This window comes from Rana temporaria, chromosome 13 (assembly GCF_905171775.1).
Source record: "Rana temporaria chromosome 13, aRanTem1.1, whole genome shotgun sequence".
Lineage (NCBI taxonomy): Eukaryota > Metazoa > Chordata > Amphibia > Anura > Ranidae > Rana > Rana temporaria.
Window position 1 is genome coordinate 45943235 of NC_053501.1, and position 19386 is coordinate 45962620.

Genomic DNA, 19386 nt, shown 5'->3' on the forward strand with positions numbered 1-19386 from the left:
GCTTTTTTTCTGCCTGTTATCTCCTTCCATCCATGTCAGCCCATTGCACACTATATGTAGTTTCAGGAGTTTAGTGGTAGGGAAGTTTACAGGCAGAAAAAAAATCCAAAGGTTTCCATTTCCAATTTCTTTGGATTTTTTTCTGCTTGCTGCCTGTAAACTGCCCTGCCACTAAACTTCTGAAACCGCATATAGTGTGCCTGGCCATGATGAACACATAGGCTTACATTGAGGAGAAGAGGTAACAGGTAGAGAAAAAAAAAGCTCAAAAGAGCTAAAACACCTGGAGAAGCAGCTGCTTTGAGCTGTGCATGAGGCCTTACTGGTTACTGCAGTGCTAAATGTCAACCTAACGCACATCCTTGCCATCCTGGAATGAACATAATTTGTTCTGTCTGTGAAATGTGTTTCTTTTACAAATGTGTACCGTATAGGGTGACCACATTTCCAAACTACCATTCAGGGACACCCTCCCCTCCCAAAAATCAGCTTGTGTTGTAACAAATCAAAGCACAGTGATTGGACGCAAGAGGCGGGATTTATGATTTCTCCAATCACAAGCAAGGGGCAGGATTGTGCTCCTCCAGGCAATCCTGGCCAGAACAAGTACTGTCAGTGAGTAAAGCAGTGATGTGGCAGTCTTTTTTGGGGGCATCAGATTGGCCGGGGGGGTTGCTGTGTCAGTTTCATCCCGGGACACTGTATTGTCCTGGAATGAATGTGCCCGGGACAGACCTGCAAAATGTGGGACTGTCCCGGGCCATCCGGGACACATGGTCACCCTAGTACCGTATTTGCCGGCGTTTAAGACTGGGCATTTAAGATGACCCCCTAATTTTCCAGCTAAAAGGTTGGTTTTGGGATATACTCGCTGTATAAGACGACCAACTTCCGACACACCTCACTGTGCTCATTGCATACCTCACTATGCCCACTGCATACCTCACTGTGCCCATTGCCTACCTCACTGTGCCAATCTCCATACCTTATCCCTGTATGCAGAGTCAGACTTTGGGCGTCCATTGTTCAAAAGCCGCGCCTCCTCCTTGTCCAGTTCCGTGATAGGCGGAACACTTAGTTTCCCAGCCGAGCCTGTGTTCGGTGTTCCGCTTATTATGGAGGTCCTCTTGTCTGAGGCAGAGGATGAGAGGACCACCGTGATAGGCGGAACACTGAACACAGGCTCTGCTGGGAAACTGAGTGTTCCACCTATCACGAAACAGGACGTGGAGGAGGTGCGGCTTTTGAACAATGGACGCCCACCCTCTGACTCTGTATACAGGTATCCGGCGTATAAGACAACCCCCGACTTTTGGGGGATATTTTTAAATACAAAAGGTTGTCTTATACGCCGGAAAATACTGTAAGAAGTTGAACTAGAAACAAACACAATGTTGTGGTTTTTTTTTTTTATTTAAACATTTTATAATGTCTTGTGAGTTGACTGAGGTACTGTACTGTTCTTGCTTCTCCTCATGCCTAAATATTGGGAACTTGCAATGTACATGTCATTGACTGTCATGCCTTTGGCCTACAAGGAAATGCAGTAATATCAGTAATTCAAATAATGTCCACTAGATGCCACTCTTAACAAAGGACTGTAGATGGGCAGTGTTCTATGGCAATGTACATTTCCTGTCATGTTGCTGAAAACTGTCTTCACTTCCTATCACCACTCTTTCATCTCTTTTCCACTAGACAGTCCACATGGAGTCAGCTAAGCCTGCACCACATGTTTCCCAAGTCTTGATTCTCCTGGGACAGCATCGCCGGTATGATAAAGACTGTGGCCCAGATTCAGGTAGATCCGCGCAATATTTGCGTGGGCAAAGGGCAAAGATTTTCCTCTGCGCCCACGCAAATATTTCGATTTGCCCGCGATTCACGGAGCAGTAGCTCCGTAAATTGCGCGGGCGCTATGCTAATTTGCCCTGCGTAAGGGCGCCTAATGTAAATGATCCCGCCGGGGGCGGGAATCATTTAAATTAGGCGCGCTCCCGCGCCGAGCGAACAGCGCATGGTCCGTCGGGAAACTTTCCCGACGTGCATTGCGGCAAATGACGTCGCAAGGACGTCATTTGCTTCTAAATGAACGTGAATGGCGTCCAGCGCCATTCACGAATCACTTACGTAAACGACGTGAAATTCAAATTTCACGAGCGGGAAGGGTGGCTATACTTTAGCATTGGCTGCGCCTACTATGAGTAGGAGCAGCCTTATGCTAAAGTCGCCGTACGGAAACTCCGTACCTTGCGTGCGCAGGGCCCGCGCAACTTTTGTGAATCGGTGGTAGTATGCAATTTGCATACTATACGGCGATCACAATGGCCGCGCCCCCTAGCGGCCAACGCAAGAATGCAGCCTGAGGTTGCGCGGCGCAATAGCTGTTTTGCTCCCGCGTAGCGAATGCCCCTGATTCAGGAACATCGCTACGCGGACTGCAGCCTAGGATATGACAGACATAAGCCTCCTTATGACTTCATATCTCAGGCTGCATTCTTGCGTTGGCCGCTAGGGGGCGCGGCCATTGTGATCGGCGTATAGTATGCAAATTGCATACTACCACCGATTCACAAAAGTTGCGCGGGCCCTGTGCACGCAAGGTACGGAGTTTCCGTACGGCGACTTTAGCGCAAGGTTGCTCCTGCTGTAGCAGGGGCAGCCAATGCTAAAGTATAGCCACCCTTCCCGCTCGTGAAATTTGAATTTCACGTCGTTTACGTAAGTGATTCGTGAATGGCGCTGGACGCCATTCACGTTCATTTAGAAGCAAATGACGTCCTTGCGACGTCATTTGCCGCAATGCACGTCGGGAAAGTTTCCCGACGGAGCATGCGCTGTTCGCTCGGCGCGGGAGCGCGCCTAATTTAAATGATTCCCGCCCCCGGCGGGATCATTTACATTAGGCGCCCTTACGCAGGGCAAATTAGCATAGCGCCCGCGCAATTTACGGAGCTACTGCTCCGTGAATCGCGGGCAAATCGAAATATTTGCGTGGGCACAGAGGAAAATCTTTGCCCTTTGCCCACGCAAATATTGCGCGGATCTACCTGAATCTGGGCCAGTCTGGTTATTTAGGATGCAAGGTTTAAGCTGTATGTTGAGCTACATACACGCCAGGGGCAAACGTGTAGCGAGAACAGAACATTGACATTATTTTATATAACATGTTCTGTGCAATTTACGCTTTAACAGCTTTGAGACCAGCAAATAAAAATGTTTTATTTCTTTCATAATGTCTTTTTAATTTGAATTCCTCATATTATAAGGAAAATGTAATAATCTTTCATTATTAAAAAAAAAAAAATGTCACGACACAAAACAGGTATCGGTAATTGGTATTGGCGAGTACCTGAGGTAAATATAAAATGTTTGGGGGTTCTAAGTAATTTTCTAGCAAAAAAAAACAAACTGATTTTAACTTGTAAACAACACGTTTGGACAAATAGGCCCCCCACGCCATTTTTTCGGGTTTTTTTGGCGCGGGTTCCCCTTCACTTCAATACACATATATATATATATATCAAATACTTACATTCAACTTGCCACTTCTGCTATGCCCACTACTTGCTTGCTGACTGCTTGGATCTTTCCCATCCCCCTCTCTGAGGATTATCCCTTCAACATCATTGAGCTCTAACGTTCCGGCGAAGACTGTGTTCAGACCTGACACTTGGACTACCCCATTATGTGCAGGGGTGGAGCTGGCCCAACTAGTTTTTAACTTCCTTTACCCATTGTAGTAGCGTTCTCTGAAGTCAAGCCTCTCTCTAGTCATAGCCTCCCCACCATTGAGCACTCTGGGCACATTCAATTATTCAGTGTCTACCATTCTTTGCATATTCTAGTGTTATTCATTACTGTTTGCCTTTGCTATTTTGAAATTACCCAACTGCCAGGTGTTTCACTCGACCAGTCTTGGGTGCTGTCCCAGGGTTTGGCTGACTGACAACTTTAAACTCATTGTTTGCTTTGCTGTGTTCAGTTTACATTATGTCTGTGGCCCATTTAAAGGGGTACACTTCACGTCAGAACCTAGAGTCTCGGAAGGCCTCGGAAGTTCCCAGGGTTGAGGCAGCACAAGAGAACAAGCAATATCCAGGGGCCCTTATGGGGATAGTGCTACACTATAATGGTCATTAGCCAAATTGCTGGCATAATGTCTCTTTAACCACTTGAATACCAGCCACTTTCACCCCTTCCTGCCCAGGACATTTTTCAGCTTTCATCGCTGTCACACTTTGAATGACAATTGCGCAGGCATGCAACACTGTACCCAAAACTACATTTTTATAATTTTCTTCCCACAAATAGAGCTTTATGTTGATGGTATTTAATCACCTCTGGGGTTTTTATTTTTTGCTAAACAAACAAAAAAAATACCAACATTTTCTGTCATAAAATTTTGTTTTGCACTTGACTGACGGGCACTGATGGGCACTGATGAGGCGGCACTGATAAGGTGGCATTGATGGGCACTGATGAGGAGGCACTGATATGTAGAATTGATGGGCACTGATATGCAGCACTAATGGGCACCAATAGGTGGCACTGATATGGAGCACTGATGAGTACTGATAGTGCAACTGATGGGCACTGACAGGCGGCTGTGATGGGCACTGACACGTGGCACTGATTGCCACCGACAGGTGGCACTGATGGGCAGCACTGGTGATGAGGTACTGATTAGCTACTGACAGGTGTTACTGCTGGGCACTGATTGGCACTGTGGTGGGCTCTGATTGGCACTGTGGTGGGCACTGGCAGTATTTATTATTTGGGCACTGATTGGTAGCTAATTAGTAGATCTGAGGGGGCTGTGCTGATTATAAGCACAGACCCCCCCCCCCCCATGACAGGGTGAGCCGCTGATCGGCTCTCCCTGTCAGCGCGAACCGAGGAATGCCATTTACCGGCACTTCCTGGTTCACGCAAAGATCAGCTGTGATTGGTCACAGCTGATCACGTGGTAAGAAGCCTCTGACAGAGGCTCATTGTCACCATTGGAGATGCGGTGTGTCAGACTGACACGCTGCACTCACGATCACCGCAATGCCAGCCCCAAAGGGCGCACGCCGGTATGTTATCCTGCTGGACGTCATATGATGCCCAGTCAGGATAACAGAACCACTTCCCGGCCGTCATTCTGCATACGGTGGGTGGTTGGTGGTTAAGGTTAAATTTTCGAACAAAGTATTTTAGTCTTTTAAAAGACAGAACAAACTGGGCATTGAACGTGATGCAAAATTCAACCACTTTTTGATAAGAATAGTTCATCTGGTAACAGGGCCCTGAGCAAAACATTAAGGGGCAGATCCACAGAGCGAATACGCCAGCGTATCTACTGATACGCTGGCGTACTTTCAAATTACCCGCGTCGTATCGTTGTTTTGAATCCTCAAAACAACATACGACAGCATCTGGGTTAGATCCGACAGGTGTACGTCCTCGTACGCCTTCAGATCTAAGATGCAATTCTTCGGCGTCCGCTGGGTGGCGTTCACGTCGTTTTCCACGTCGGGTATGCAAATTAGCTATTTCTGACGATCCACGAACGTACGAGCGGCCGTCGCATTTTTTTAGGGTGTCTCTAGTCGACTTTTTCCGGCGTATAGTTAAAGCTGGTATTTCGTCGCGTATAGTTAGACCTGCCATGTTAAGTATGGCCGTCGTTCCCGCGTTTATTTTGAATTTTTTTTTTTTTTTGCTTAAGTCGTCCGTGAATCGGGATGGACGTAATTCATGTCTATGTTAAAAAAAATGACGTCCTTGCGACGTCATTTAGCGCAATGCACGGCGGGAAATTTAGGGACGGCGCATGCGCAGTTGATTCAGCGTGGGGACGCGCTTCATTTAAATGAAACACGCCCCCTATTCGCCGTTTTGAATTAGGCGCCCTTACGCCACGAGTGATAGACTACACCGCTGTAACTTACGGCGCAAATTCTTGGTGGATTCGAAGTTTAAACCAGTAAGTTACAGCGGCGTAGCGTATCTCCCATACGCTGCGCCGGTGCAGATCTCTGTGGATCTGCCCCTAAAAGTCTTTAATAGGGACTCTTTAAATTACTTTTCACTTCTGTTTACTCTTTCCAGCTTCCCTACAGCCTCACCTTGTTCTTCCAATATTTTTGATGGCTGTCCGAGAGCTTTTCTAAAAAAGGAAATGATCATTATTAATATCATAGTTTCTGTTATTTTGCGGTGTGCACCCTCTTTGATGAATCTATGGTCTTCTTTTATTTCTACTTTTGGTTAACCTCCAGTGCCCAAAATGAATTGGAGGTAAGTATTGTACTATTGTAGAGTGATTTGTCTAACCTATTATTATAATTTGGATCTGGTTTACTTGTTGGTTCTTTTCACAGGTGTGGCATCTATGAGAAGTTTCTGTTGCATTTATTTTCTTATGTCTTTTGCATAGGATAGATGGATCGACATTAAATATTACATTTGCCCACTAAACACAATTTTTAAAAGCAAATGCAATATTTTCTGAAAGATTAAATGTTCTTCACTATGTTATTGAGCATGGCATTTCTCTGTTATATTTTTTAGTGAGCCAAGTGCTTCTCTCAGGAAAATCATGATGCATGAACTTTTACTGCTTGCCGACCAGCGCACGACTATATCCCGATGCTCTGGGATTCGTACAGAAATGTGCCGTTTGAAATCCATCAGAACAAACACCAGGCAGGCTGTATGTAAGTTCAAACAGGAGACTCCTTTATTGGATGCACACAACCCAGTTTTATACAGCAGTTTGAACACCCCGCCCCCAACAACCGCTTTCCTATTGGTCAATTGTAAAGTACATTGTAGTTCTCAATTAGGTCCGCTTAGCCATGCAAATGAGGACTTGAAACAGGGTCAGCAAGGATTGGTCCGATAGCTTGAATAGGAGGACTGATATGTGTAATGAGACAGAAGCCCCAGGGGGCAATCAAAGTACACAAACAACCAAACACAGAACAATGCTTTTCCTCCAGACCATGGAGCCGTCTGGAGGGGGGGGGGTAGCCTTAAGACAGGGCAGAAGACCCCCCACTGTGTAACAGATTCAAACACTTCAGCATTCCAAGGTCCATGACATCATTATTACTTGTTTTTTACACTTTTTTGGTGAATGTTTAGGGGCACTATGTACCCTAAACTCATTTACATGGGGGGCAGGACCTGGGGGGCCCCTTGTTAAAGGAGGCTTCCAGATTCTAAGTCCCCTGCCTGCAGACCCCCACAACCACCGGCCACGGTTGTGGGGATAAGGCCCTTGTCAACATGAGGACAAGGTGCTTTTGGGCACCCACTTTCCCATGTTGAGGGCATGTGGCCTGGTATGATTCACGAGGGCGGGCACTTGCCCCCCCCCCTCGTCCCCCCTTTTCCTGACCCGCCGGGCTGCATAATAATGATAAGGGTCTGGTATGGATTTTGGTGGGGCGTTTTTTTATTTTGGTTTTTAAAATCCATATCAGACCCGAAGGGTCCGGTATGGACTGGGGGGAACCCCATGCCGTTTTTGTAAAAAAATTCTATTGCTGGGCAATGCCGGCATTCTTTTCATTATATTCAGTGGGACAGCCAGCTGACAGATGATGAGTCATGGTTGTTAAGGATGCGGGTGGGTGGCTTACTGGTCCGCTGCTTAACAACCAGCTATTCTTCACACAAAATTCAAATTGAATAGCTGGTTGTTAAGCAGCGGACCAGTAAGCCACCCACCCGGAATAGCTAAAAATGTGGCCAAATTTGTATTCGGACCGAAACAAATTGCACGTGTCTAGTCTGTACATGCAGTAAAGCATACTTGTTATACTAACTGTGGAACCTCAGAGCTTAAACCTTTGCAATGTGTAAAAGGTCTGTTTGATCCTGTCTTCTCTGATCCTCCCCTTCTTTCACAATACCCAATCCATCTCCCGATAGAACAGAGCCTTGGGGACACTCTGCACATTCTGAGTTTGGTGTGTATTGCTAGAGTTGTTTTTTTCTTGGGAGGGTGCATGTGATCAGCACAGGGCCAATCAGCACTGTCCAGACAGAGGGTCTGGGGTCCTGCAACCTCATAGGACAGTCAGAGTAGAATGAAAACTTCTCCTACAAGCCTTAACCAGACAATTATAGAAGTCATAAGACTGCTATATACTGCTGATGAGAAAAGGTATTTAGCCGTTTATATTTACTAAAATAATTGCATTTCCATGTTCTGTGTACTGTGAGAGACCAGAGATAGTGAATGCAAGGTCCTGGGTTTAGTAACCACTTGCCTACAGGGCACTTTCACCCCCTTCCTGCCCAGACCAATTTTCAGCTTTTAGCACTCTGCGGTTTTTATTTATTAGAAGAAGAGAGACAAGTTTGAAATAAAACACAATATTTTTTATTTTTAGCTATAATAAATATCCATTTTTTTTTTAAACCAATTTTTTCCTCAGTTTAGGCCGATACGTATTCTTCTACATTGGTAAAAAATGCCCACATGCGCGACGTCATATGACGTCCACCCAGGATAACAGAGTCTTCCTCCCGCCGTCTTTTGACGGGCAGATGACTAGTGGTTAAAGACAGCCTCATGTACATATACTGCGGCAAGGCGGCGCTTAAGTGCAAAATCACGTACCTATACATGTTTTTTTTCAAAGGCTCTGGGGCGCGCATGTGTGCTGCCAGAGCCCTGCTCTGATTGGACAGAGTGGTAGCCAATCAGTGGGTCTGAAAAATAAAAATGACATAAATCTATCCCCTATTTTGTAGACGCTATAACTTTTGCGAAAACCAATCAATATATACTTATTGCAATATTTTTTTACCAAAAATATGTAGAAGAATACATATTGGCCTAAATTGATGAAGAAATTTGTTTTACATTTCATTTGGGATATTTATTATAGCAAAAAAGTAAAAAAAAATTAAAAATTGTTGCTGTTTTTTGGTTTATAGAGCAAAAAAATAAAAACCGCAAAAAATAAAAACCGCAGAGGTGAATAAATACCACCAAAATCAAGCTGTGGGACAAAAAGGATGTAAATTTTGTTTGGGTACAGTGTCGCACAACCGCGCAATTGTCAGTTGAAGTGACGCAGTGCCGTATCGCAAAAAATGACCTGGTCATTAAAGTGGATGAAAAACCCGAAATGTTTTTTTTTTTTTTTGATGTCACAATGTACAGTATAAGATTTCCTATCATCTGTGCCCAGTCTTGCCACACAGAGTTAATCCAGTGCTGAGCAATCCTCATTATTGAAATAAAAACGGATTTACAGAGAAAAACCTTAGTCCGTTCCGCCCCCTTGCTGTGAGTGACAGGTTTTTACATATCTCATGCACTAGCCTCACTCCTTTTCTGAAGTCATATGGTTACTTTTCTGAATTTTGACTGGATGTTAGTGATCATTGACAAGGGGAGTGTAGAGGAGGGCGGGGAGTCTACTGACATCACAACGCCACCCACAGAGCTCCACACAACATACCCACCCACAGAATCTGCAGTTTTTCAGTTCTTATAACAGACAGAGGGGAGACATTTGACAGGTAAGGATACATGCAGGAGGCATCTATATCCTTATAGATCAGCACTATGGCAGTAGTTTAGAAAGGATGAGAGAGGGTTTACATCCATTTTTTAAGGGGGAAAATCTTGTGGTCCTTAAGTGGTTAAACTTCCTAGCAATTCCTGTCTATCATATATAAAAGTCAAATAAATTTGTACAAAAAGAAACAGTTAGATAGATAGAAACATTCCCTTACCGTGCATTAACGCCACTTCTTAAACATATTCTTTAAATCTGCTGTGTAGAGATGTTGGCACTTCTATCATTGTTATGAATAGCCACACCTCCCGAAGAACGAGTTTAAGTTAATTATTTCATTACTGTACACTCTGCTGTATTTTACTGTCCCAATCTCACAGCTAGATGTTATTTAAACAGTTACCGTATGTTCACATATATACTAAGTAATAATACTAAAAACAATAATAGTACCAACGTTAACAAAACGGGTTCTCACCGTTAGACACAAAAAATATTCCAAATAAAGTTACTTAGGACAGTTAGGATTTTGTGAATTTAGAAGCACTGCAACATTTTACCTTGCTTTAATGGTCTAGAAAAAACGATTTTTTTTCAACCCGATTATTGTTAAGCTTGCCTTGCCTACACACAATCGTGAAAAAAAAAAGAAAAATGCTCTAGCAAAGCGCGGTGACGTACAACACGTACAGCGGCACTATAAAGGGTGGCGCCACCCTTGGAATGCTTTTGCTGATTTTGTGTTAGTAAAAGTTTGGTGAGAGACGATTTGTGCTTTTCAGTCTGTTACAGCGTGACGAATGTGCTATCTCCATTACAAACACTAATTTTACCAGAACGAGCGCTCCCGTCTCATAACTTGCTTCTGAACATGCACATTTTTTTCACGTCGTTAAAGCCTACACACGACCATTTTTTCCGACAGCCGATCACGACAGGCTGTCCGACAAAATCCGAAGAAACAAACACGAAAACTTTGCACGAACGCCAGCCCATCATACGAAAATGTTATAATCAGTACAGTATGCGTCCGCTAAAAAATCGATTTAACAAAGAACTGTTCCCCTTTGGATGGGACTTTGAAGGCCACAAACAGGGCCGCTGATAGGGGGGGGACCACCAGTCCTCCTGTAGTGGGCCCGGTTACACAGGGGGGCACAAACAGCAGGGGGAATTAGTGTGGTTTGGCTGAGGGGCAGTTACAGAAAGATGTCCTGTGCCCTGATGCCCTCTACAGCAGCTGAAAGCCAGTTTTTCCCCCTCCTCCCGTCTTTCAGCTGCTGCAGGGAGAAACACAGACAAAGGGCATCATTCCTGTAATTGCTTCTCTGACTGATCAGTAATTCCCCTCCCTGTTCTGCCTGCTTCCGATCCCCTCCCCCCCTCCCGTGTGCCCCCCCGGTGGTTACTGTGAATTTAATTATTTTTAATTTGCTGTTGCCGATCACTCCACAGTGATACGTGGTTACAGTTAAAGACTGGGATGTATATGTAATATGAATTGAGGGGTCTCAGGGATTCCCCACAAACCCTGAAGCTCCAACAGGAGAAAAGTGGGCGGGGAGAACTATACCGGTACTACGTAGATTTTTTCTCCTGTTGGAGCTTCAGGGTTTGTGGGGAATCCCTGAGACCCCTCAATTCATATTAGAATACTAGGACGATGGTACACCCCCTATTTGATTGTATTTCCTTAACTATAAAGATTAAATCATATTGGGATGTATATGTGTTTACCTATAAAAGACTATAACTGAGCTGATATTGTATGCGCAACATGTCTATATTACCAATAAAAAAATCGATAGACAAACACCATGCATGATCAAAAACACGAAAATAAACCAGAAGGGCACAAGGGTCACATATATTTGACATAATTTCAGATACGCACATTCTGGAAGATTTTTCTAGAATCGGACGACAAAAATCGTACTTTTCATAGAGCACATTTTGTATTCGATATTGGTTTTATTGAGGTTGATCTCAGTTGTTATATAAATAATTTTTAGATAGTTCTTGGAATATTTTTTGATTATTAATCCTTGTAACCAGCAGGGGTAATATTTTATGGCCCAGCATATTTACTTATTCTTTTGATGTTTATGTATTCTTCGGATATTTTATTCATGTTAATTACATCAGCCTTGACAGTGGGGTATAAGAAAGGTGGACAGTAGTATGGACACTACCATATGCTGACACAGTCACCCTGCATGATTTTGGCAGGTCCCCCCGGGTTGATTGTGACCTTGTTTACCAATATGGGGTGGGTCTATATGTAACGATGATGTATGCTGCAGGCGGCGCCACCACCTTAGTATACGGTTATGTTAAGGTGCACTTTGCACCTAGACATGGGCGTGATGAGTTTGGGGCGCCGCGCTGGCATGTTTGGGTGTACAGTGCACGTTGTTGGGCTGCACATATGAAACCAATTTTGATGTGCTTACCCAGTGCGACAGTGCCCCTCCGGCTGTATGGCTTGTCTATTGTGGGGGATGAGCATATGTTACATGACTTATGCATTTTCGACATGCGTTTTTGCCTAGGGTGCATCAGTATAGCCCTGTATTTCTAATCTAATTTATTTCTATTTATTGTCAATTGCAGGGGATGAGCATATGTTGCATGACTTATGCATTTGACTTATGCATTTTTCGACATGCGTCTTTGCATAGGGTGCATCAGTATAGCCCTGTATTTCTAATTTATTTCTATTTATTGTCCATTGCAGGGGATGAGCATATGTTGCATGACTTATGCATTTGACTTATGCATTTTTCGACATGCGTTTTTGCATAAGGCGCATCTGTATAGCCCTGTATTTCTAATTTATTTCATATTTATTCACCAATATGTACACTCTTTTGAACAACATTCAACAGCTTCCCATTTGTGTATATTTGATCATTTAGGAGGTTCTCTTATATAAGTGTCCGATTTGTAATTTTTCTATGTTGAAACACACAGTGGATGGTCGTTTAACCCTTTGGAGCTCTAATTAACAAGCTCTTGAGCCGAACACGAGAACGGGAGGCAATTTTAGCTAGTGAGTGCGATTGCAGAGGGGTGGTGTCACAAGCACGGCGGTGTGGTGGAAGATTTTAAGAAGATCAAATCTTGTTTGAATATCACTTCACTTTTATGGACTATTAATTTATTTATTAATTAGCCACATGTCACGTGGGACTAATATATATATATATATATATATATATATATATATATATATATATATATATATATATATATATATTAGTTTTATCACTAGTGATTTGTTTACAGTTATTTAGTGATTGGTACTTGGGTACTGATCTCAGACATGAGCGCTACATTTTTGTCTTATTTTCACAGTTTGATTTATAGGTTGAAATTCAGTTTATCGATATTCGTTTTATGCAACAAAATGTGAACGATACGTTGTACGATAATCGGATCGTGTGTACGAGACATAAGGCTACATTCAAACATGCATGTCTGTGTGTGTCCCTATTCTCACCATGTGTGCTGGTTGCCAAGTTTTGGGCATAATGGGATTCAAACGTGATCTATAAATGGGGCAGTGTTGCCAACCTACCAGATTGAAATTTACTGACACGATACCCAAATTTACTGGCACAGCCAAGTTTTAACTGCCATTTCCAAAACTTAAAAATATTACAGTTTTACGAGCAAATTTCAGTATTTACAAGTACCATTAGCAATGTGATTTAAGGAATTTCTTATTTTCAGTATAGTAAAGGCAGATTATTGTAACTCATCAGAGAGCTCCAAATCACCCCACACAGAGAGAGGGAGGGATAGAGAGAGAGAGCTCCACATCACCCCAGAAAGATAGGGACAGCTCCACATCACACCAGAGAGAGAAAGCTCCACATCACCCCAGAGAGGGAGAGAGGCTTCACATCACAAGAGAGAGAGCTCAACCCATCACCCCAAAGTGAGAGAGAGAGAGAGCTCAACCCATCGTGAGAGAGAGAGCTCAACCCATCGTGAGAGAGAGAGCTCAACCCATCACCCCAGAGAGAGCTCAACCCATCACCCCAGAGAGAGCTCCTCATCGCCCCAGAGAGAGCTCCTCATCGCCCCAGAGAGAGATCCACATCAAGAGAGGGGGAGAGAGCTCCACATCACCCCACAGAGAGATAGCTCCACATCACCCCACAGAGAGAGAGCTCCACATCACCCCAGAGAGAGAGCTCCACATCACCCCAGAGAGAGCTCCACATCACCCCAGAGAGAGAGCTCCACATCACCCCAGAGAGAGAGCTCCACATCACCCCAGAGAGAGAGCTCCACATCACACCAGAGAGAGAGCTCCACATCACACCAGAGAGATATCCACATCACACCAGAGAGATATCCACATCACGAGAGAGAGGGGGAGAGGGGGGAAGAGAGCTACACATGACCACACACAGAGGGAGAGAGAGAGAGCTCCACATCACCCCAGATAGACAGCTCCACTTCACACCAGAGAGAGACAGGAAGCGAGACTAATAGATTTTTTCCCTGGTCCAATTCCAGGATGCTTTTCTATTCTGCCTCTGATCCAAATCAATGATGTTGTGAGATTTCCCCTTAATTTCTGTCCCAAAAGAAAGAGACAGCTCCCACATCACCCCAACGGGAGAGGGATAGAGAGCTCCAAATCACCCCACACAGAGGGAGGGAGAGAGGGATAGAGAGAGAGCGCTCCACATCATCCCACACAGAGAGAGGGAGAGAGCTCCACATCACCCCAGAATGATAAGGACAGCTCCACATCACACCAGAGAGGGAGAGCGGCTTCACATCACGAGAGAGAGCTCAACATCACCCCACAGTGAGAGAGCTCCACATCGCCCCAGAGAGAGATCCACATTAAGAGGGAGGGAGAGAGCTCCACATCACCCCACCGAGAGAGAGCTCCACATCACACCAGAGAGAGAGAGATATCCACATCACGAGAGGGAGGGAGAGAGAGCTCCACATGACCACACACAGAGGAAGGGAGAGAGAGAGAGCTCCACATCACCCCAGAGAAACAGATCCACTTCACACCAGAGAGAGAGGAAGAGAGACTGTAAGATTTTTTCCCTAGTCCAAATCTAGGATGATTTTCTATTCTGCCTCTGATCCAAATCGATGATGATGTGAATGCATGCATGCAAAATAATCACACTGGGACACACTGGTTCAGTGTGAGCTCTTCCTCATCAACAGGCTTTATATTCTGGTCACTGCTCCTTATCTAAACAAAGCGACATAAGCAAATGTCATCACACATGTGTGTATATGATTGGTTCATCCGTATATGGTCCTTCTCCTGTGACATCTGTTTTTGCCACGAGGCGAAGCATTCCAAAGCTTCAGCAGCCATTTTCTTTGCACTGTGGGAGGGGAAGAAAGGAGTGAGTGGGGAGTGGAAGAGACATCTGTTTCTCATTTTCGAACAAGGGATGAATAATTCGGTCATATTTTTCAGTCAAGGAAAATACTAATGTTTCTCACGTGATTACCATGACACACATACATACATATATATGTATACACACATATATCGTAACAAGAAAGAAAATAAATAATAAAAACAAGAAAGAAGAAAAGAGAATAACAATATTTGAGTGTTTAAAAGAGAGACATAACAGACATAAAAAAATTATTTTATCAACTCTATCACAAGACAGCTCCACATCATCCCACAGAGAGAGAGAGCTCCACATCACCCCACAAAGAGAGAGAGACAGCTTCACATCACCCCACAGAGAGAGAGAGAATGGGGAGAGAGAGCTCCACATCACCCTAAAGAGAGAGAGAGAGACAACTCCACATCATACTAAAGAGAGAGGGCCCTTATGGGGATAGCACTACATTATATGGTCATTAGCCATATTGCTGGCATAATGTCTCTTTAAAGTGGTAGCGGCCAGGCTGAGTGGCAAAGAGGATCTCGGGACCGAGCGCTGGACTTTCGAGGGGTCAGGTAAGTAAAACGGGGGCTCGGGGGGGGGGGGGTGCGGCATCATCAGATGTTTTTTCACCTTAATGCATAGATTGCATGAAGGTGAAAAAAAATTATTTCTTTACAACTCCTTTAAGCAAAATCCAGAGACTCGGTTTGCTGACTTCACCAGTACTGAACATGACAGAAAGAAAAACGATTTGTTATTCTAAACTGGGAATCCTGAAGCCTGGCATACAGCTTTCTGTAAATATTACAAGAATATTACAAAGGGAGGTATCTGCCTTGGCAGACAGATCAAGGTCAGGCATGAGGAAGATAATTGTGCGGTACTCACCCTGAACATATACCACAATGGCACCATCATGGCACAAGGCATAGTGGAACAATTAGAGGAGTTTAAAGCGGAGTTTCACCCAAAAGTGGAACTTCCGCTTAATCCACTCTTCGCCCCCTTACATGCCACATTTGGCATGTAATTTTTTTTGGGGGGGGGGAGTGGGGGCTTCAGGAGGAGTGGGACTTCCTGTCCCACTTCCTCCTTCCGCCGAGGGACTGCTAAGGCGATACATCATATCGCCTTTTGGCAGCCCCTCCCTGTAGGCGATCGCCTGGGACACGTGACAGGTCCCAAGCGATCGCCTGTCCAATCGGATGGCGCAGCGCCGCTCGCACATGCGCAGTGGGTGCCTGGCCGTGAAGCCAAAAGCTGTCACGGCTGGGTGCCCACACTTAGAGTGAAGACGCCGGCCAGAGAGGGGGGGGGGAGAGGAGCGGAGCCCCGGCCGGCGCGTCGCTGGAACGTGGCGCAGGTGAGTGTATGTTTATTAAAAGCCAACAGCTACACTTTTTGTAGCTGCTGAATTTTTATAAACATTAAAAATGACTGGAACACCCCTTTAAGCATGCCTTCCCCCAAATGAAAGATCAGGCCAAGATTTATAAGGATTTTAAAACTACAGATAAAAATTATGAGAAACAGATGGCAGCAAAGGCATTGTCCATAGACATGCCTGATGTTCCCTCACCCAACATGTTCAGAGATTGCTTATATCACCTAGAGAGGGATTTTGGTGTCCATTTATCAAACTGCGGTAAAATACCGCTATTCAGTTCTCAGGGGAGATCGCTCTCCTCTGAGTGCCTGTTTATCAAGCTTTGTAGATCGCTTCTCATGTTGAGTTGAGAAGCGATCTACAAACGCCGGGAACTTCTGACAACGGCTCCTATCACTGTAATCTTGCGCGATGTAGCAGGATTACAGTAATAGGAAGTTGAAAACAATCACCACACATTACACACCACATATTAATAAAAAAATAAAGTTACATTACACAATATACATTAAAGTAATTATTAAAAAAATATTGTTTTTATCAATATTTAAAGATCATACATGTGCCTATTTAAATGTGAATGGTGTATAGTAAATTAATGGAATCCACATATGTAATGCAGCTATACACCATTCATATAAATGAAAAATACATTTATAATCATTACATTTTTTTTTTTATAAAGTATACAAATATAAACCCCCGTATAACTGTAATAGAACAGTCCATGGGTAAAATCAAATTTTAGGATTTACAATTTTTTTCTTTACTAATAAATTAGAAACTATATAAAAATGACTTTAATAATAGCATTTTAATGCAGGTAGAAATTTATATATATATATATATATATATATATATATATATATATATATTGTGACAGGAAGTCAGGTAAATCTGTGGGTGTTGTCACAGACGGGACATACATTTCTGCCTTGTTTAGACAATACACCAATTGTTATTATGCGTCGGCTGCAAAAGTAGCCAGAAAAGGTCTAAGGGCATTGGAAAACTTCAGCTGTTCAGAATGAGGCAATTAACCACTTAAGGACCGGACCAATATGCTGCCTAAAGACCCAAGGTGTTTTTACAATTTGGCACTGCGCTGCTTTAACTGGTAATTGCGCGGTCATGCAATGTTGTACCGAAACAACATTTGCGTCCTTTTCTTCCCACAAATAGAGCTTTCTTTTGATGGTATTTGATTGCCTCTGCGATTTTTTTTTTTTGCGATATAAACGGAAAAAGACCGTAAATTTTGCAAAAAAATGATTTTTCTTATAACAAAAAGTAAAAAATATCGAATAAACTAAATTTTAGTCAAACATTTAGACCAAAATGTATTCAGCCACATGTCTTTAGTAAAAAAAAAAAAAAAAAATCGCAATAAGCATATATTTATTGGTTATAATTATAGCGTCTACAAACTAGGGTACATTTTCTGGAATTTACACAGCTTTTATTTTATGACTGCCTATCTCATTTCTTGAGGTGCTAAAATGGCAGGGCAGTACAAAACCCCCCCAAATGACCCCGGGGATACGGAGTACGGGGATACCACATATTTGGGACTTTTTGGGAGCCACGTACGGGACCCCAAAAACCAAGCACCGCCTTCAGCATTTCTAAGGGCGCAAATTTTTGATTTCACTCCTCACTACCTATCACAGTTTCGAAGGCCATAAAATGCCAAAATAGCACAAACCCCCCCCCAAATGACCCCATTTTGGAAAGTAGACACCCCAAGCTATTTGCTGAGTCCATGGAATATTTTATATTTTGACACAAGTTGTCACTAAATTATATATTTCTCACACATGCCATTGTTATATGTGGAATTGCACCCCAAAATACATTCTGCTGCTTCTCCTGAGTACAGGGTTACCACATGTGTGGGACTTTTTGGGAGCCTACCGCGTACGGGGCCCCGAAAACCAAGCACCGCCTTCAAGATTTCTAAGGGCATACTGTACATTTTTGATTTCACTCCTCACTACCTATCACAGTTTTGAAGGCCATAAAATGCCAAGATGGCACACAACCTCCCCAAATGACCCCATTTTGGAAAGAAGACACCCCAAACTATTTGCTGAGAGGCATGTTGAGTCCATGGAATATTTAATTTTTTTGCCCCAAGTGATTGAATAATGACCAAAAAAATTGACAAAACGTTGTCACTAAATGATATATTTCTCACACATGCCATGGTTATATGTGGAATTGCACCCCAAAATACATTCTGCTGCTTCTCCTGAGTACGGGGATACCACATGTGTGGGACTTTTTGGGAGCTTAGCCGCGTACATCCATTTTGCCAGGACCAGACATTACATTAAAGCCGCAAGCAGTTTTAAATTACTTTTTTCCTATAGAACTGTCATTTTGTGCAGAGACCGTTCTAAACACGGGAAACACGTGCCACTTCACAGGCATACTATAGACACCCAGCAGGTCTGATATTTGAAGGAATATTTCACTTTTTTTTCACTTAAAGCATCATTAAAATCACGGCTCCCGAAAAAAATGCAATTTTTAAAACTTTTTTGCATTGATACATGTTCCCTGGGACAACCCGGGTCCCCAAACCCTTTTTTAACTTGATTAGCCTTTAAAATTAGCACTTTTGATTTCGAACGTTCGAGTCCCATAGACTTCAATGGGGTTCTAAAGTTTGCGCAAACGTTCGGTCCTTTCGAAGGTGCTGATGCAAACTAAACCAGGGGGTGTTCGGCTCATCCCTACTCCAAAGATGCAATCACATTTTTAGAGACCCGAACCTGGAACTGTTACAACTGTTACAACAATCACAACTGTTGCAACAGTCACAAATAAAAGTGTAAAAAAAAAATATATAAAATAAAAAAGCCAAAAATAAAAGTTCAAAAAAACAAATATAAAATAAAAAAGCCAAAATAGGTTTTATTCTCTCTCTATTTTCTCTCTATTGTTCTCTCTCTATTCTGCTCTGTTTTACTGTATTTTTTAACTGCAATGTTTTATTGTTACTATGTTTTCTCATGTTTGCTTTTCAGATATGTAATTCTTTTATACTTTACTGTTTACTATGTTTTAT

General features: G+C 43.3%; 1 protein-coding gene across 1 annotated transcript in view; it reads left to right on the top strand.

The window, feature by feature from the left end:
- Positions 1-9501: 9501 nt before the first annotated feature.
- LOC120920222 (carbohydrate sulfotransferase 9-like) overlaps positions 9502-19386 on the top strand; it is a 36809-nt gene continuing 26924 nt past the window's right edge. Inside the window, exon 1 of the mRNA XM_040332178.1 lies at positions 9502-9531. The gene's annotated coding sequence lies outside the window, so the exon portion shown is untranslated. The remainder of the gene's footprint in view (positions 9532-19386) is intronic.